Consider the following 16,929-nt stretch of genomic DNA (forward strand, 5'->3'; position numbering starts at 1 on the left):
ACATTCTTGACAACACATGGATTGTCACCATTTTCTCCTTTAGACCTTCTTATAGTTGTGTAGTGATGTATCATTGTGGGTTTAATTTGCACTTCCTTGATGGCTAATGATGTTGAACATCTTTTTATGTGCTTATTTACCATCTGTATATCCTCTTCAGTGAATATCTCTTATGTCTTTTACTCATTTTCAAATTGGAGTGTTTTAGTTTTTTACTATTGAGTTTTGAGAGTTCTTCATGTATTCTAGATACTGTTATCTTGTCAGATAGGTGGTTTGCAAGTATTTTCTACCATTCTGTAGTTTGTCTTTCTTTTTTTCTCTTAAGAGAATTTCATGGAGCAAAAGTTTTAAATTTTGATGACATCCAACTTACCAATTTTTCTTTTTATGAATCATTTTTTGTTGTCGAGCCTAAGAACTCTTCACCCGAATCTCTTGACCTCGCTCTTTTTGTGATTTCATTACATCCTAACTAGACAACTGTGACAATCTCTCCACTGCTATCTGCTCCTGCAATCGAAAATGAGTTCACACTATTCCAACCCGCCAGATTTCAATTAATGAAGCACATGTGCAGTCATTGCAATGCTCTGCTCAAACCTTCAAAAATTCCCCTACTGAATATTAAAGTACAGACTCTGCTGCCTGAAACTGTAAGTCCCTTAGGCACCATTCCTGCTTCTGCCCAACTAACCCCTAACTCTCTAAACATATACCATACTCCAGCCAAACTACCTACCAGCTGCTCTCCAAAAAGGACTTAGAATTACGGTGTCAGTAGAAATGTGAAATAAACGATCAGGACTTCTGAAGGGATAAAGCTATTCTTCCGCCACCAAAAATACCTAATGTATTAATGTGCCTTCCAAATGGCACCTCTCCTGACTGCCCTGCAACTGGCATACGCTCTCTCCTTCACGTCACTAACCCCACAGCACTTTGCACTCCTCTCACTATGCTTAGTTTGTTTTCTCATTCCAATCCCATTCTTATCCTTTTGATAAGATGTCAGGCAGTGGACAGGCAGTGTGTCTTTCCCATCTTTATTCCCCCTGGAGAACCTGGTTCATAGCAGGAACCACGAATAGTTGGTCTGACTGAAACCACCATTAGCATCATTGCAGTTCTGGCACATATGGCCTATTTGCCATATTTACTGTTAAAAGTGAAAAGGACGAACTTAGCTCATCTTTAATAGCCTCTGAATAAGCTTAAAATTTTTTTAACATTCTCCTTTTATTCCACATTCTTCCCTCCACACATGATCATAGCATAAAGAACAAATAAACACTGAAACCAACTCCATAATGAAATTTTAAACACCTCTGTGACCAATATTCTCAAATCAGGAGGAAGTAACATTTCATTCTGCCTTTAATGAAAGAGTATGTCACTTCCCTAACAGCTTTTCTAAAAACCTACTGTTCCCTCAAATTTATTTGCAATGCTTGTCTGAGTAATCCTTCAGCTCCCCCAGGAATTTATCAAGATAGGAAAGTGACCAGGGGCCAGAGAACCCACGGCTACTGGGAATTCTAGAAAAAGATCTTTTTCTTTTTGAATCTCAACTCTTTCTACCAAATTTATGTCTACTGTTTCCAGCACAGCACTCAGCACATAGATTATGATTTATAACACTTAGTGAATTAAACTGAATTAATACAGTCATTAAAGTCTTGATCACTTCCTAAATCACATAAAACAGAGAGAATAAAATCTCAGGGTATTATAGATGTCAAAGTGACAATCAAACACTTGGTATTTTTAGCTGATTTTTTTTCAACTCTGACAAATGGTGTTTAGATCTTCTGACTTACAAAATGGTTTTCCAATTATGATATGAGGTCAAGAAAAAGTTCACTTCCTCATTTCTCCATAAGAATGTAAAATTCTTCATACTTCCCCTAAGTAAGTTTCTCCTCTCAGATTTAAACTTAATTTCATTGTGAATATTTCTTTGGGGGAAACTATTGTTGTATCTACATTCTTTCTGAGAAGAGTTTTCTCTGATCATCAGCTTTCTCCTTGTGGTTTCTAGAGATTATAAACCATCCTCTTGAATTATCTTAGTTGGGGATAATTGTTCTGATGTGGTTTCACCAGCTATAACAACAACAAAGTGGGAGCTTCCAATGAAAGAGTATAAAATAACAAGTTGGCTGTCAAGAGCTGTTCTAGAGATTCATTTTTGTTTTTACCCTGCAGCTGATATGGTGGAGCCAGATGTCTGCAAGCCTCGGTTTGGGGATTCATTCATACATGCACATGCAGCTAACATTTATGAGCATCTGCTATAAGCCAGTCACTGTTGATTGGCAACAAAAGAAGATGCAAAGAGAAACTGTAGTCACAGCCTTCAGAGACCTTGCAGTGCAAGGAAAAAAGGTCTGTTGAAATGCAGTGGTGCCCTAGAGAAACAAGCAACTCATTCTGTCTGGGAGATCCCTCATGGGAGACATTACACTGGACACAAGCCTTGTAAGAAAAATAAGAGCTTTCCATGTAGAAAGGAAATAAGGGGAAAAGGTCATTCCAAGCAAAGGGAAGAGCATATGTAAAAGGCTGGTGAATGAACACGTCATGAATAAATATGGCAGATGTGGAAATGGGGAGTAAGTAGTCCCACATGGTTTGTAGTGGAGTAATGAGTGTTAATCACCCTCCATAGGGTGATTGGAGTAGGGATTTTAAAAGGTTTTGATTTGCAGCAATTCATGTTGCCATTTTGACTAACAACAGTTGCCTGTAACTGAGCAGCTAGCTACCTTTGCTGAGCATTTTTTACATCTTTTATTTCACTTGTTCCATACTACCATAGCATGAAGTGGGGTTCCTCCTGCCCGTTCTGTAAACAGAAAAGCAGAGGCTCAGAGTTATTGGGGGATTTGCTTAAGCTCCCCTCCATCTGGATCGCTTCAATATCTGTTCTCATTGCTCTGCACTTTGTCGCTCCTTATGCAAGTACAGGGGAAGAAGGGACAAAGGCATTTCAAAATTTCTCAGTGTATGAACTCTGAAGTCCCGCTTTCAGAGTGATCAGGTGTACATATTACCTTCTCTTACTACTTAATCTTAGCTACTCTTGGTCTACTTCAAACCCCACCTGCCCCATACGCAGTATGGGATCACCTGGAAAGAATTACCCTTTCCAAGAACTGATCAAGCACAGGCCTTCTGTCATTATCTGAATTTCTTTTTTTTAGTTTTCATTCTTTTGTTTAGTTTTTTGTTTTTATTTATTTTTCACATTTTTCTTCATCTTAATTTCTTGTCATATATTGTTTACCTGCTCCTCTTGAACTATTATCTACCTCTTAACCATCTGGTAAATTCCTTCAGATGCCTTATTCCTGTCTTTTTACCCAATAATCTCCAGCACAATCCCTTATATACAATACATATTCACTAAATACACATTCACTAAATATTCCCTAAGTGTAAATCAAGACTCTTTGACTTTGCTCTGAGAATAATTTTGAAGCACTGTAGAATTTCTTCCAAAAGAATTATGGAGCCCAGATGGCCTATAAGTAATATTTTATCAAACATTTGATGAAGAGGTAGTTTCTATGCTACTTAACACTGGTCCAGAACAGAGGAAAAGATGGAACACTACCTAAATCACTTATGAAGCCAATGTAATACAATAGTAAACTTGACAATGATACTCCCAAAATGAATATTAAATTCCACTATGAGTATGGAAGGAAGGTGGAGATGACCTAGGTTGAAATCTTGGTTAGAGCACTTACTAGCATTATCTCCTTAAGAATACTATTCATCCTTCCTATAACTATGTTTTTATTCATACTATAATAAAAGAGTACCATAATATGACACTATAAGATTAGTCCAAATGCTACAAAATAATGATGATGATACTCACATTTACCATTTACCTGGCACTGTTCTGAGAACTTTACACGCATTAAGATCTAATCTTCAAAACAACCCTGAGCTATTGCTCAAATCTTCATTTTACAAAGGGGGTAACTGAGATAGCAAGCAGAGAAGTACTATACTTATAAAGCTTTTATAAGGTAGAAATAATATTTGAACCCAGACGGTCTGGCTCTAGGTCGCCTACAGCAACTCCTCTAGTCATTAATATTAATATCATATTAACATGTTGGAGGAAAATATGTAATACATTTTATCAATGCAGAAAGAAAAAGAGCAGCATAAAAAAAGAAAAGCTTTCACTAAAATACTTTTAGCAATCTGGGATAAATCTTTATTACAATAAGCAATACTTGTATTGAACAAAAAGCCAATATTGGGCTTAAGTTTGAAATTAATTTAAAGTCACAAATGAGACCAACCAAAGAGTCTGCACAAATCTCTATTTTTTAAAAAATTTATTTACTTTTTAAATACATTTGTCTCTGCCTCCCCCCCACCTCTTTCCCTTGCCCCCTCCCACCTTCCCTCCCTCAGCTCTTCCCCTTTGGTTTTGTCCATGAGTCCTTGCTATATGTTCCTTGACTTTCCCCTTCCCTTCCCTTTCCCTGCCCCGCCCCTTCCCTCTTGTCTCTGTTGATTTCTTTTCCTTTCAGTGTTGCTGATCATATTTTCCTTGCATCTTTGCAGTGTTGGTTAGGTTCCGCTTATAGGTGAGATCATATGGTATTTGTCTTTCGCCCCCTGGCTTATTTCGCTTAGCATGATGCTCTCCAGTTCCATCCATGCTGTCGCAAAGTTTAGTAGTTCTTTTTTTCTTTCTGCTGCGTAGTATTCCATTGTGTATATGTACCATAATTTTTTGATCCAATCATCTCCTGATGGGCATTTAGGTTGCTTCCAACACTTGGCTATTGTAAATTGTGCTGCTATGAACATTGGGGTGCATAGGTTCTTTTGTATTGGCGTTTTGGTGTTCTCAGGGTATAGTCCCAGCAGGGGAATCGCTGGATCAAAAGGCAGTTCCATTTTCAGCTTTCTGAGGAAATTCCACACTGCTTTCCATAGTGGCTGCACCAGTCTGCATTCCCACCAACAGTGTACTAGGGTTCCCTTTTCTCCACAGTCTCGCCAAAGCAATTTATAGATTCCATGCAATCCCTATTAAGATACCAATGACGTATTTCACAGAAATAGAAAATTTCTTCTATTTCTGGGTTTATATGGAACCATAAACGACCCCGAATAGCCTCAGCAATTTTGAGAAAGAAACACAAAGTAGGAGGGATCACAATACCGGACATCAAACTCTATTACAAAGCCACCATACTCAAAACAATCTGGTACTGGCACAAGAACAGACCCATAGACCAGTGGAACAGAATAGAAAGCCCAGAAATAAGCCCAGGTCTCTATGGACATCTAATATTCGACAAAGGGGGCAGAAGCATAAAATGGAGCAATAACAGCCTCTTCAACAAATGGTGTTGGGAGAGCTGGACGGCTACATGGAAAAAATTGAAATTGGATCATCAGCTGACACCATACACAAAAATAAACTCAAGATGGATAAAAGACTTAAATATAAGTCGCAACACCATCAAAGTCCTAGAGGAGAACATTGGCAGGAAACTCTCAGATATCCCACGCAGCAATTTTTTCACTGATATGTCTCCTAAAACAAGGGACATAAAGGAAAGAATAAACAAGTGGGACCTCATCAAAATAAGAAGCTTCTGCACGGCAAAAGAAAACATCAGCAAAATGAAAAGGGAGCCAACCGTATGGGAAAATATATTTGCTAATGATACATCAGATAGAGGTTTGATCTCCAAGATATATAAAGAACTCACTCGACTCTACTCCAAGAAGACAAACGATCCAATCAAAAAATGGGCAAAGGACCTGGGCAGATGCTTTTCTAAGGAGGAGATACAGAGGGCCCAGAGGCATTTGAAAGGATGCTCAGCATCACTAGCCATCAGAGAAATGCAGATCAAAACCACCATGAGGTACCACCTCACATCGGTCAGAATGGCCATCATAAACAGATCCACAAACAACAGGTGCACAAATCTCTATTAACTGGCATTGCTCTTACAGTTCTAGCCAATGTAGTCAAGCATGAAAATATTAGAAAGGAGGTGGTTTGATTGTGGATTTAGAATAAAGAGAATCAACTTAACACAACATTAATTATAGAAAGTTGAGAAAGGTAACTGGTTACAAAATAAAATTACCAAGTAGTTATTCTATATAGTAACCCTACCCGCGCAATTGTTAAACATATAGCTCTATTTTAAATAGCAACAAAATTACAAAATAATTAGCACTAAATTTCATAAGATATGTGAAGGACCAGACCACATGAACAGAATTACAAAAACTAGGGTGTGCAAAAGACAAACTAATGCAAAGTCTAGAAGTTGCCTATAATGGCAAGATTTTCAGTGTTGTGTATGTATCTGTGGAGTATAAATTAACCCATAATTCTAAATTATTTTAAGAAAAAATTTTTAAGAAAAAGTAAATGAATGAAAATAGCCATGAGTTTTCTTTCTTTTTTTTTATGGTGGGGGTGGATAGTAGTAAATAAATAGCCAGATACAGTATTATCAGAAATTAAATGTTCAAAATGAAAGCTGTGTAGCTCTGATACATCTGTAAGCAAATGGGTGGATTTCAGGTGTAAAACTCAAAGTTGTCTAAGTATTTAGTATTTGCTAAAGGTAGCATTTCAAGTCACTATGCAAAGGATTGCTTTTTAAACAGGTGATACAAAAAAACTTGGAAAAGTTTAGTTTCATGACAAAGGGAAAACTTTTTTAAATTAGAGGACATTTATCTTTTTTCTACAGATGTGATGCCTGGGGCTCTATTAGCCATTTTGTAATGATTAATATGGGTGGAGTTAGGTGACAATAGGGAGTTGAACTGAAGCTAAGTTCCTGAAAATTTCCTGAAGCCAAGTCTGGACTTGTAACTACTGGACTTCTTTTATGTGAGGGCAGAGTATACTTCCATTTTTTTTTTTAAAGACAGTGTCATTTGGGAGTTTCCTGTTGTGTGCAGTTGAATTGAATCCTAACTAACACAGAGCCCTACCTAACATTTTATACCCAAATAAAAGCTTTTTAAAGAATAAATAGCAATTTTCAAAATAAGCCAGAGTATAGAAAAGTATTTGTCAAACATTAGAATGGAGGATTAAGTGTATATGCAAAGAAAAATGTGTAAGAATTAAACATTTTTAAATGGGATCATTTATTTCCTGTTCTGATAATTTGTTGTTAGTGTAATGTTTCTTTTAAATGATGAAAGATGCACCTGAAAAATGTACAATAAGAACAAGAAAGATGAAGAAAGCATGAGTGGGTCTGAAATAGAACCAAATAGAAATTTTAGAAATTAAAAAAATAACAAATAATAGACAAATTTAAAAACAGCAGAATAAAGATTTAATGAAAAGAAAACACACCTCAGGCAATCTTATAAAGAGCCCCAGGAAAAAGACTCAGAGGCAGAAAACATGGTATCAGTTAAGAGACTGAGAACAAAACAAGAACTAATATACATCTCATAAGAGGTCTATGAGAAGAGAAAGAGAGACTAGGGGAGGAATAATACTTGAAAATATAATGGATAAGAAAATGCTAAAACATATAAAATATGAATCATCATATACTAGAAGCATGAGTTACCATCAGGATAAAGAAAAATTTTTTAATTTAATTATTATTATTTTAGAGAGGGGAAGGGAGGGAAGAAGGAGAGAAATGTCAATGTGTGGTTGCCTCTTGTGTGGCCCCCACTGGAGACCTGGCCCACACCTAGGCATGTGCCCTGACTGGGAATCTAACCAGCGACCCTTTGGTTCTCAGGCCAGTACTCAATCTACTGAGCCACACCAGCCAGGAAAAAAAAAAAAGAAAGTTTGCATTGAGATATATGGTGGTGGAACTTCAGTATACCAAATCAAAGAGAAAATCACTGATGCAGCCAGACAGTAAAAAAACAAATCAATCAAATAGGAATGGTTATTACACTGACAATTGCCAAAAGACAGGAGGTTGATCCTATTATAAACAATTTTCAAAATCAGCAATTAAGCAAGCATTTTTATTTAGAAAGCTGACCTTCTGGGCCTAACATATGAAATGTACTAATTCCTTATGAAAATAAAAGGCTCGAAGCTCAAGTTTAGGTTTTGTACCAAGCTCTTTTTATGATACTATTGACTTGAAAGATGCTAGAGGTTATCTTGCCCAACTCACTCATTTAATAAATGGGTACCTGAAGTCCAGGGTGTAAAGTGATTTGCTCAACATCATATAGTTAGTTAATAAGTAGATCTTGGACTAGACTGTAACATCTTCCATTAACCTCCCTGCAAGTAGAAATCTGGAAGTTGGAATTTTCTTTGTAGCTGGTTACATTTGCCTTAAAACACATTAAAAGCCTTAGAAAAATCTACCAGTTTACACACACACACACACACACACACACACACTCACACTTGCATAGCCTCTTGTGCCCACTAACAATGATTACCGTAGATGAGATAGAGAACAGACCAAAGGATGGCCAGGCAAATCAGAAACTCATGGCAACTCAGAGGCAGCTCTTGTGTAGTTTGGACAGCTTACTGCAGAGACACTCCATGGTGACTGGTCTTCATACCCAGTGGAAGAGATTGCACAAGTCTCTCTTGCATGCCCTGTAATAACATTTCCAATGTCCAGTACTAGTGAAATCCTGCAGACTATGTAGTATTTCACTATTTCTGCTTGGAGAAATCTGAGAATTACCATCTTTATTACCTTCAGGGGATAAGTAATTTACATGAGGGTCAAGATTCTGGATGTCTGTGTGGATGATTCACATAGTGAAATGGAAATATATCTTTAAAAAGTGAATCCCAAAGTAAATGAGGAATCCCTTAGTTAAGCCTAAAACTGTAGAGCTTGAGAAGAAGCCAGAGTCAAATTCCTCTAAATTATTACTGATCCACATGTGTGTGCTTCATGGACCTGCAGCCTCAGCATCGCCTAAGGCTTGTTAGCAATGTTGAGTCAGGCCTACCCAGGTTCTGAATCAGCGTATGCAAACTCGAACACTTGATCAGGGTCCCTGGGTGACTCACATAAACAAGAAGTTTGAGGATTGCTCTAACCATTGAAAAGCAGGGGATAGCCATCCAATTTTTTGTCATGGCACATACTTCCTTTTCATATATCTTTCTGTTCAGTTGTCCCTTTTTGCACATGTGCCTATATTTTCAGCACCTCTGCTATTAGAAAAAAGAATCCCTAAAACAAAACACTGGATCTCAAAATATTATTAGAACCATTACATTATTGACTAAATCTTTGTCCCACTCAAAAGGAATTTCTAACACCACTAAATTAAGCCTAGTTCAGTAATTGTTCCAGTTAACCTTGAGAGGTAATTTAACACAATTGCTCTTTTGTGTACATGGAGGTTAAACTAAATTCCTGATACCAATTCCAGTGGGAGGGGGGCCGGTCCCCACACCTACAAGCAATTTAGATATCACCAAGTTGTTTGAGAATTCCGCTCAATTTTGACACTATTTACCCAGAGATAGCATTAGATTCCACAGGTTAACAGTTCAGACCTTCAAGACTGCCCCCAATCCGCACTTCAGATGCCAGAAACAAGTCCAGGTTGTTCTTCCGCCTACAGATCAGAGGTTCCCATGACCTTTCCCTTGGGTTTCATTAGTTTACTAAAGCAGCTCCCAGAACTCAGAAGCATTTTATGTCCTGCTTCATTATTTCACTGTAAAAGGCTGTAACTCAGGGACAGCTGAGGGAAGAGATAAAAGGGTGGTACGTGGAAAAAGCGCAAGAAGCTTCCCCACGCTCCCCAGGCACACCACTCTTCCCAGCACCTTCATGTGTTCACCAAACCTGAAGTTCCCCAAGCCCTGTCTTTTGGGGGTTTTATACGGGCTCCATTACATAGACATGATTGATTATCCTTGGCCATTGGTGATTAATTCAACCTTTAGCTCCTCATCCCTCCCCAAAAGTTCAGGGGCGAGACTGAAAGTCCCAATCCTTTAATCACTAGGTGGGTTCCTCAGGCAACCAGCCTCCATCCTTACATGCATTCCAAAGGCACCTCATTAATATCATGAAAGACACTTTATCACTCTCAATATTTATGAAATTCTGAGGATTTGGGGAGCTATAAGCCAGACACTGTGGATAAAAACCAAATATTTGGGGAACTAAATATTAGCCTTCTGAATGACCAAATACATATTGCTTATAGATCACAATATTGAGAAGGTAAAAACAAGAAAAATATCTAAGTTATTGAGTGAATTCAGCTCTGTGTTACTTCAGCTTTCATCATAAGCAATGATTTTAGAAGACATTTCCAGTTTTCCTTAGCAGTATTAGTTTTTTAAGAAGTACAAAAAAGCAGTTAGTGTTCTATTTTTCAAAATTGTTTCTAAGTAGATACGCCACCTAGAATTTTAAAATATAGAATATTCTTAATATTCTTTTACAATTAGGGAGAGACTAGAAAATATTTTTCTCTGAGGATTAGTGACAATGAGCATCTTTTCATATGTCTATTGGCCATCTTTATGTCCTCTTTGGAGAAGTGTCTATTTGGATCCTTTGCCCATTTTTCAAATTGGGTTATTTGTGGGTTTTTTGGTGTTGAGTTTTGTAAGTTATTTATAGATTTTGGATATCAACCCCTTAACAGATGTATTGGTGAGTATGTTCTCTCATTCTGTGTGTTGTCTTTTTCTTTTGTGGATGGTTTCCTTTGCTGTGCAAAACTTTGTAGCTTGATATAGTCCAATTTGTTTACTTTTTCTTCTGTTTCCCTTGTCTGGGATATATCAGATAAAATATTGCTACCAGAAATGTCCTAGATTAAATTAAGACCACAATGAGATACCACCTCACACCTGTCAGAATGGCTATCATCAATAAATCAACAAACAACAAGTGCTGGCAAAGATATAGGAAAAGGGGAACGCTTTGCACTGCTGGTGGGAAGGCAGACTGGTGCAGCCACTGTGGAAACCAATATGGAGATACCTCAGAAAACTTAAAATGTGTCTGCCTTTTGACCCAGTGATCCCACTTCTGGGAATAATCCAAAGAAACCTAAAACACTAATTCAAAAAAAAAAAAGGCACCCCTATGTTCATTGCAGCATCACTTATAAATGCCAAGATATGGAAGTAACCTAAGTGTCCATCAGTAGATGAGTGGATAAAACAACTATGGAACATTTACACAATGGAATGCTATTTGGCTGTAAAAAAGAAGAAAATTTTACCCTTTGTGACAGCATGGATGGACCTGGAGAACATTATGCTAAGTGAAATAAGCCAGTCAGAGGACAAATATCATATTATTTCACTTATATGTGGAATCTAATGAACAAACTGAGCTAACAAGCAAGATAGAGCAGGATGACAGCTATTGCGGGGGGCGGAGGGGGGAGGCTGGTGGGGAGGGATCAAGCAGAAAGGTAAAAGGACTCAGGGCCATGGACAACAATGTGGTGATTGCAGAGAGGAGGGTATAAGGGCTTAAATGGTAATGGAAAAATACAATTACAAAGTTTTAAAAAATAAAATACTTTTCTAATGCTGTTTAATGCATCAGATCTTGCCTTGGAATTTTCCAAGAAATTTAGGTTTAAAGAAAGGGTAACAATAGTACCAAGAAGGCCCTCACTGGCAGTCAATAATTTTGCCCCACTCCTTCACTTGATAAAGGAATTGAGAATTCTTTCATAAAAGGCATTAAAAGACTATCTGATACAGAACTTGCATTTTTACTGCAATCATAGGAAGATTCTTAAATGTTTAGATCAGTATTTTTATTATAGGACACAATGCAAATTTCTGAACAACTGAATTACTCTTTAACTTTAGAAAGCGCAAGTAAGTGGGGACAGAATGGTTTCTGCAATGAAGGTGTTGAGAGAATTGGATCAACGTTTGAGGAATAAAGATAGTTGCAAAGCTATTTATTCTTCCCCTCAAAATGATTAGCAGGTTAAATATTTTTTGTTAAAAAAAATGAAACAATAAAGCAATAGAATAAAATATAGGTAAATTGCTATAGACTTGGGCTCCAGAATATTTGTATACATTTCCCAAGCATGATACCATGGACAGCATCCGTGAGGGCAAAAACCAAATACATCTGACAATCTATCCTGTAAAAGCTCACAAATTTAAGGCAAATTACAAACTAGAAATATGCTGTAATATATAACAGATTAAGCAAATTTTTGTCTATAAAATTTGTGAAGATATTTTTCAATGTTTTTAGTGAATGTGGGTTAAAATACAGAGAAATAACACTGTTGTATGATGAAAATGTACATGATAGTATATTTTGGAAGAGCACTTTGGCAATTTTTCGTTGGCCAAAAAGTTCATTTAGTTTTTTCCAATGATGGCTCTAGTAGTGCTTAGCTGTATTTAATTTCATTCTTGTTAGACAATTCCAGAATTGTCTAACAAGAATGAAATTAAATTTTGTTAGATTGTGACAGCTGTTGTATCAGGATGTATTTAAAAACATCAAAATTGGTAAATTTTTGTGCACTTTAATATTGAAGATGGAAGAAGATATGCAACATTATCAGTACATTATACTTAATTTTTTCAAGAAAGGTAAAAATGCAGCTGAAACACACACACACAATTTGTGAAGTGTGTGAAGAAGGTGCTGTGACTGATCAAAGATGTCAGACGTGGTTTGCAAAGTTTCCTGGTACTATTGACATTTTGGCCAAGTAATTCTTTGCTGTGGGGCTGTGTTATGCATTGGAAGATGTTTAGCAGCCTCTAACCACTGAAGGCCAAAAGCAGAAGATAGCTGACATACTCAAAATATCCATATCAATAAATTTACTGACGAAAATGAAAAATGCATCTTTTATTTTACAGAAAAAACTAAACAGACTTTTTGGCCAACCCAATATATCAAAAGCTTTTTACAATTATCATGCCCTCTGACCCAGTAATTTCAGTTTGGTGAGCTTATCCTTAGAATATAATAGAGGTTGTGTGAAAAGATTTAATTACATTTCTGTTCATCACAGTAGTGCTTGTAGTTTTGAAAAATTGGAAAATCTTAAATGTCAAGCAATAGGGGATTAATTAAATAGGTCATGGTAATCCACATAAAGAGACATCATGAAACTGCCAAAAATAATGTTAACATGGATAGCTATTCCTCTTGTATTCTAAAAGAATAAAATGTTTTGTATAATTCTAATTTTATAAGGAAAAATTATACACTTAGATAAGTGTCTAGAAGCTATAATAGTATTTTTTCTGGTAGGTAGAATTACAGGTTATCTTCTTGCTTGTCTCCATTTTTTTGATTTCCCAATAATTAATATGCATAGCTTTTTAATAATAAAAGTTATTTTTACCAAAAAGGAGAGAAACATAGCATATATCTCATATGCCTTGAAGTGGTAATAATCACTTAGTATTTTTTTGAACTGAAAGGCACATAAAATGAATCATATGTATGTATAAGGCTGTACTGAAATGGCAGTCAAGGGAGTTATTAGAATGCACTTGACAACGAGCTCAGTAAGTGTAGCACAAAGAGTGAGGAGCGTGCCTGTCTTCCCACATTTCTCTAAAAATTCACATAGGTTTCCAAAGAAATGAGTGTAATTTCATAAACAGTATGGTATTTATGCAAATCTTCTCGACTCACTATTATTTTAAAATACCATGCTGTATTCTGAATACTGAGCTTTCCTAACTTTGCCATCTGTCTTTTTTATTCTTTCTGTCCCCATTTTCCCCCCTTTGCCCACCTCCACCTTCTCCCCACCCTTTTCCTCAGGCTCTCACTACACTGTTGTCTGCACATCTGCCTTTTTCAAAAAACTCAATCTTTATGTAATTCTATCTGATAAATCCAGAACTTAATACCTGTGTACAGATGAGGGACTCGGCATGACCAACCACTCACAGACTAAGGCCACCCTCTGAAATACAACAGGTCAAAAATTTCCCTCTCATTTTTCTTTGCCCTGCCATATTTCTTTTTTTAATCCTCATTTGGGGATATATTTATTGATTTGAGAGAGAGAGAGAGAGAGAGAGAGAGAGAGAGAAACATCGATCATTTGCCTCCTGTATGTGCCAAAACAAAGGATGGAACTCACAACCTAGATATGTGCCCTGACTAGGGATCGAAGCCACAGCCTTTTGGTGTATGGGATGATGCTCCAACCAACTGAGCTACCCAGCGAGGGCCCTCTGCCATATTTCTAATCTAAAGTTTCCATCATTATGACATTTATGAGGACCAGCCTTCAGATGTAGATCTGCAACACTTGAAATATTTTCCCTAAAATATATGTACATACATTTACAAAAATATAATATATATCTGTAGGTTTAAAATGGTTGTTCACAATAAAGAGAAAAAATTAATGGTAACCTGAAATGGGTTTACCATTCAATGATCATACCATATGAATTTTTTTAACTTAGGTATTAGACACTACCATTTGTATAAGTAGATTAAAGTATGGCCCAATTTCACTATATTCAGAGTTCTGTGAAAAATATTTATTTTGAGGAGCCCTTAAATCACCCTGAAGAAGTAACTTAAATTATAGAATAACTGTACTCCATCATGGACCTACAAGTAGAGCTCCAATTTATTATCTTTTCCCTTATGTATAACTTGAGTATACTAATATACTTTCTTAAGCTGGTCTTTAGTCCTTATATGTTACAAGCACACATGCACACACACACATACACACAAATACTAGGAATGTTCAATGGCATAAATTTCATTCTGAAAAGCAAGCCCCTGCTAAGAAAAAGGGTGAGAGAGAGAGAATGTGATGAGGTTCTGTGCTCCAGGTGCTCACGGTCTCACCTTGTAAGTGGTGTGCTGCAATATAATGTGGTGTTGTGGACGCAGCATGTACAGAGAGAGAGCAGCTGCCCAGACGTGGAGGGGTGGAGAGGTGAGTTCCAAGGGGACCATCAGGAGATGATTCTTTCAGATAATGCCACTTCCCAGTAATGACTGAGGCTTTGGAAATGACTAGGCAGAGAAGTGAGTACGATATGACCCAGGCAGAAGTTTAACAGCAGGTACAATGGCACAGAGGCATGAAAAAGCAGGGTAAGTGGTTGGCAGGAGCCTCATACACCATGGTCATCTATCAGGCTTGAACCGAAGGGACAGAAATTATTCTAGCTAGATTAAACAAAAACACATTGATTCACAGAAAAATCATTGGAAGGGCTTTGTAAGAAGCCTCTAGGCTGAGCTTTAAGGAGTGATCCCCACAACAACCCCTCCTGAATGATCCTCCCAGCTGCCATGTCTGCTAGGATCAGCAGTGGGGGAATCTGAAGCTCCTGCGGTGGCTGCAGGCTCCAGGGCCACACGCCATCAGCCGCAACGGATGTCCGCAAATACATGTTTCAGTCCTGGCTCTCAGCGCCCATGAAACTGAGGAGCAGACCTTGGGAACTTTGTTTCTTCTGCCACTAAAAAACATAACCAATTTAAAAATCCAAATTAAAAATTCATGGCAGAACAATCAGAAGTAATGCTTCTGCATCATTTCTGGCTTTCAAAAATGCTCCTGGGTCCATCTTCTTGATGAAAACTCCAATCTCTAGCATACATTCAATCTTGCTAAAAAGGGAGTTGATACAGATTCAAGTCATCAAAACTATAATCTTCAGCACCCCATGATAATAAGCCTGGCATTTTTTTTGAGATGGACTTTACATGCTATAAAATGTAAAATTTGCCATTTTAGAATGTACAGTTCAGTGGTATTTTTACTTCATAAGGTTGCATCATCACTAAATCCAGAACATTTTTTCATCCTCAGAAGAAAGCGTATACATACCCATTACCAGTCACTCCCTAATCCTCCTTCCTTCCAGCCCCTGCTAACCACTAATATACTTTCTGTCTCTATGTATCTTCCTATTCTGGACATTTCAAATAAATGGAATCATGAATTATGTGATCTTTGTGTCTGGCTTTTTTTCACTTAGCATAATATATTCAAGGTACATCCATCCTAGTATTAATACTTCATTCCTTTTTAAGACTGAATAATATTCCAGTGTATGGGTATACCACTATTTGTTCATTCTTTCATCAGTTCATCTGTTTATCAGTTGGGTTATTATCATTTTATCGCTATCATGAATAATGCTGCTATGGACATTCTTGTACAAGTTTTTGTTTTAACACATGCTTTCAATTTTCTTGGGATATACCGAGGAGTGGAATTGTTAGGTCATGTGGCAATTCTATGTTTAACTTTCTGAGAAACTGTCAAACTGTTTTCTACCACAGTTGCACCATATTACATTCCCACCAGCAATGTATGAGGTTTCTGATTTCTCCACATCTTCTACAATACTAGTTGTTATCTGTTCTTATTCTATTATTATTATTCTTATTTTGCCGCCCTAATGGGTGTGAAGTGATATCTTATTGTGCTTTTGATTTGTATTTCCCTTAAGACCAAGGATTGTTAGTATCTTCTCATGTCTTTATTGGCTAGTTTATATCTTCTTTGAAGAAATGTCCATACAAATCTTTTGCCTGTACTTTCGCCCACCCTCTATGTTCTTTTCACTTTTCAAAATAATATTCTTTGATACATAAAAAGTTTTTAAAATTTTGATCAAGTCCAATTTATTTGTTTTTTCTTTAGTGGTGTATACTTTGTACTTTAAAGTATCATATCTAAGAAACCATTGCCTAATTCAAGATTTAAGCCTATGTTTTCTTCTAAAAGTTTTATAGCTTTCAATCTTACACTGCTATACATTTTGAGTTAATTTTTCTATATGGTGAAGGGGTCTAAATTCTTTTTTTTCCCTTTACATGTAGCTATCCAGTTGTCCTAGTATTATTTGCTGAAAAAAACTTTTTCCTCATTTAATTGACTTGACACCCTTGCTGAAGATCAATTACCATAAATGTGTGG

Source organism: Pteronotus mesoamericanus, unplaced genomic scaffold (assembly GCF_021234165.1).
Source record: "Pteronotus mesoamericanus isolate MK-2021 breed Mesoamerican mustached bat unplaced genomic scaffold, CSHL_Meso_final contig_73, whole genome shotgun sequence".
NCBI classification, from domain to species: Eukaryota; Metazoa; Chordata; class Mammalia; order Chiroptera; family Mormoopidae; genus Pteronotus; species Pteronotus mesoamericanus.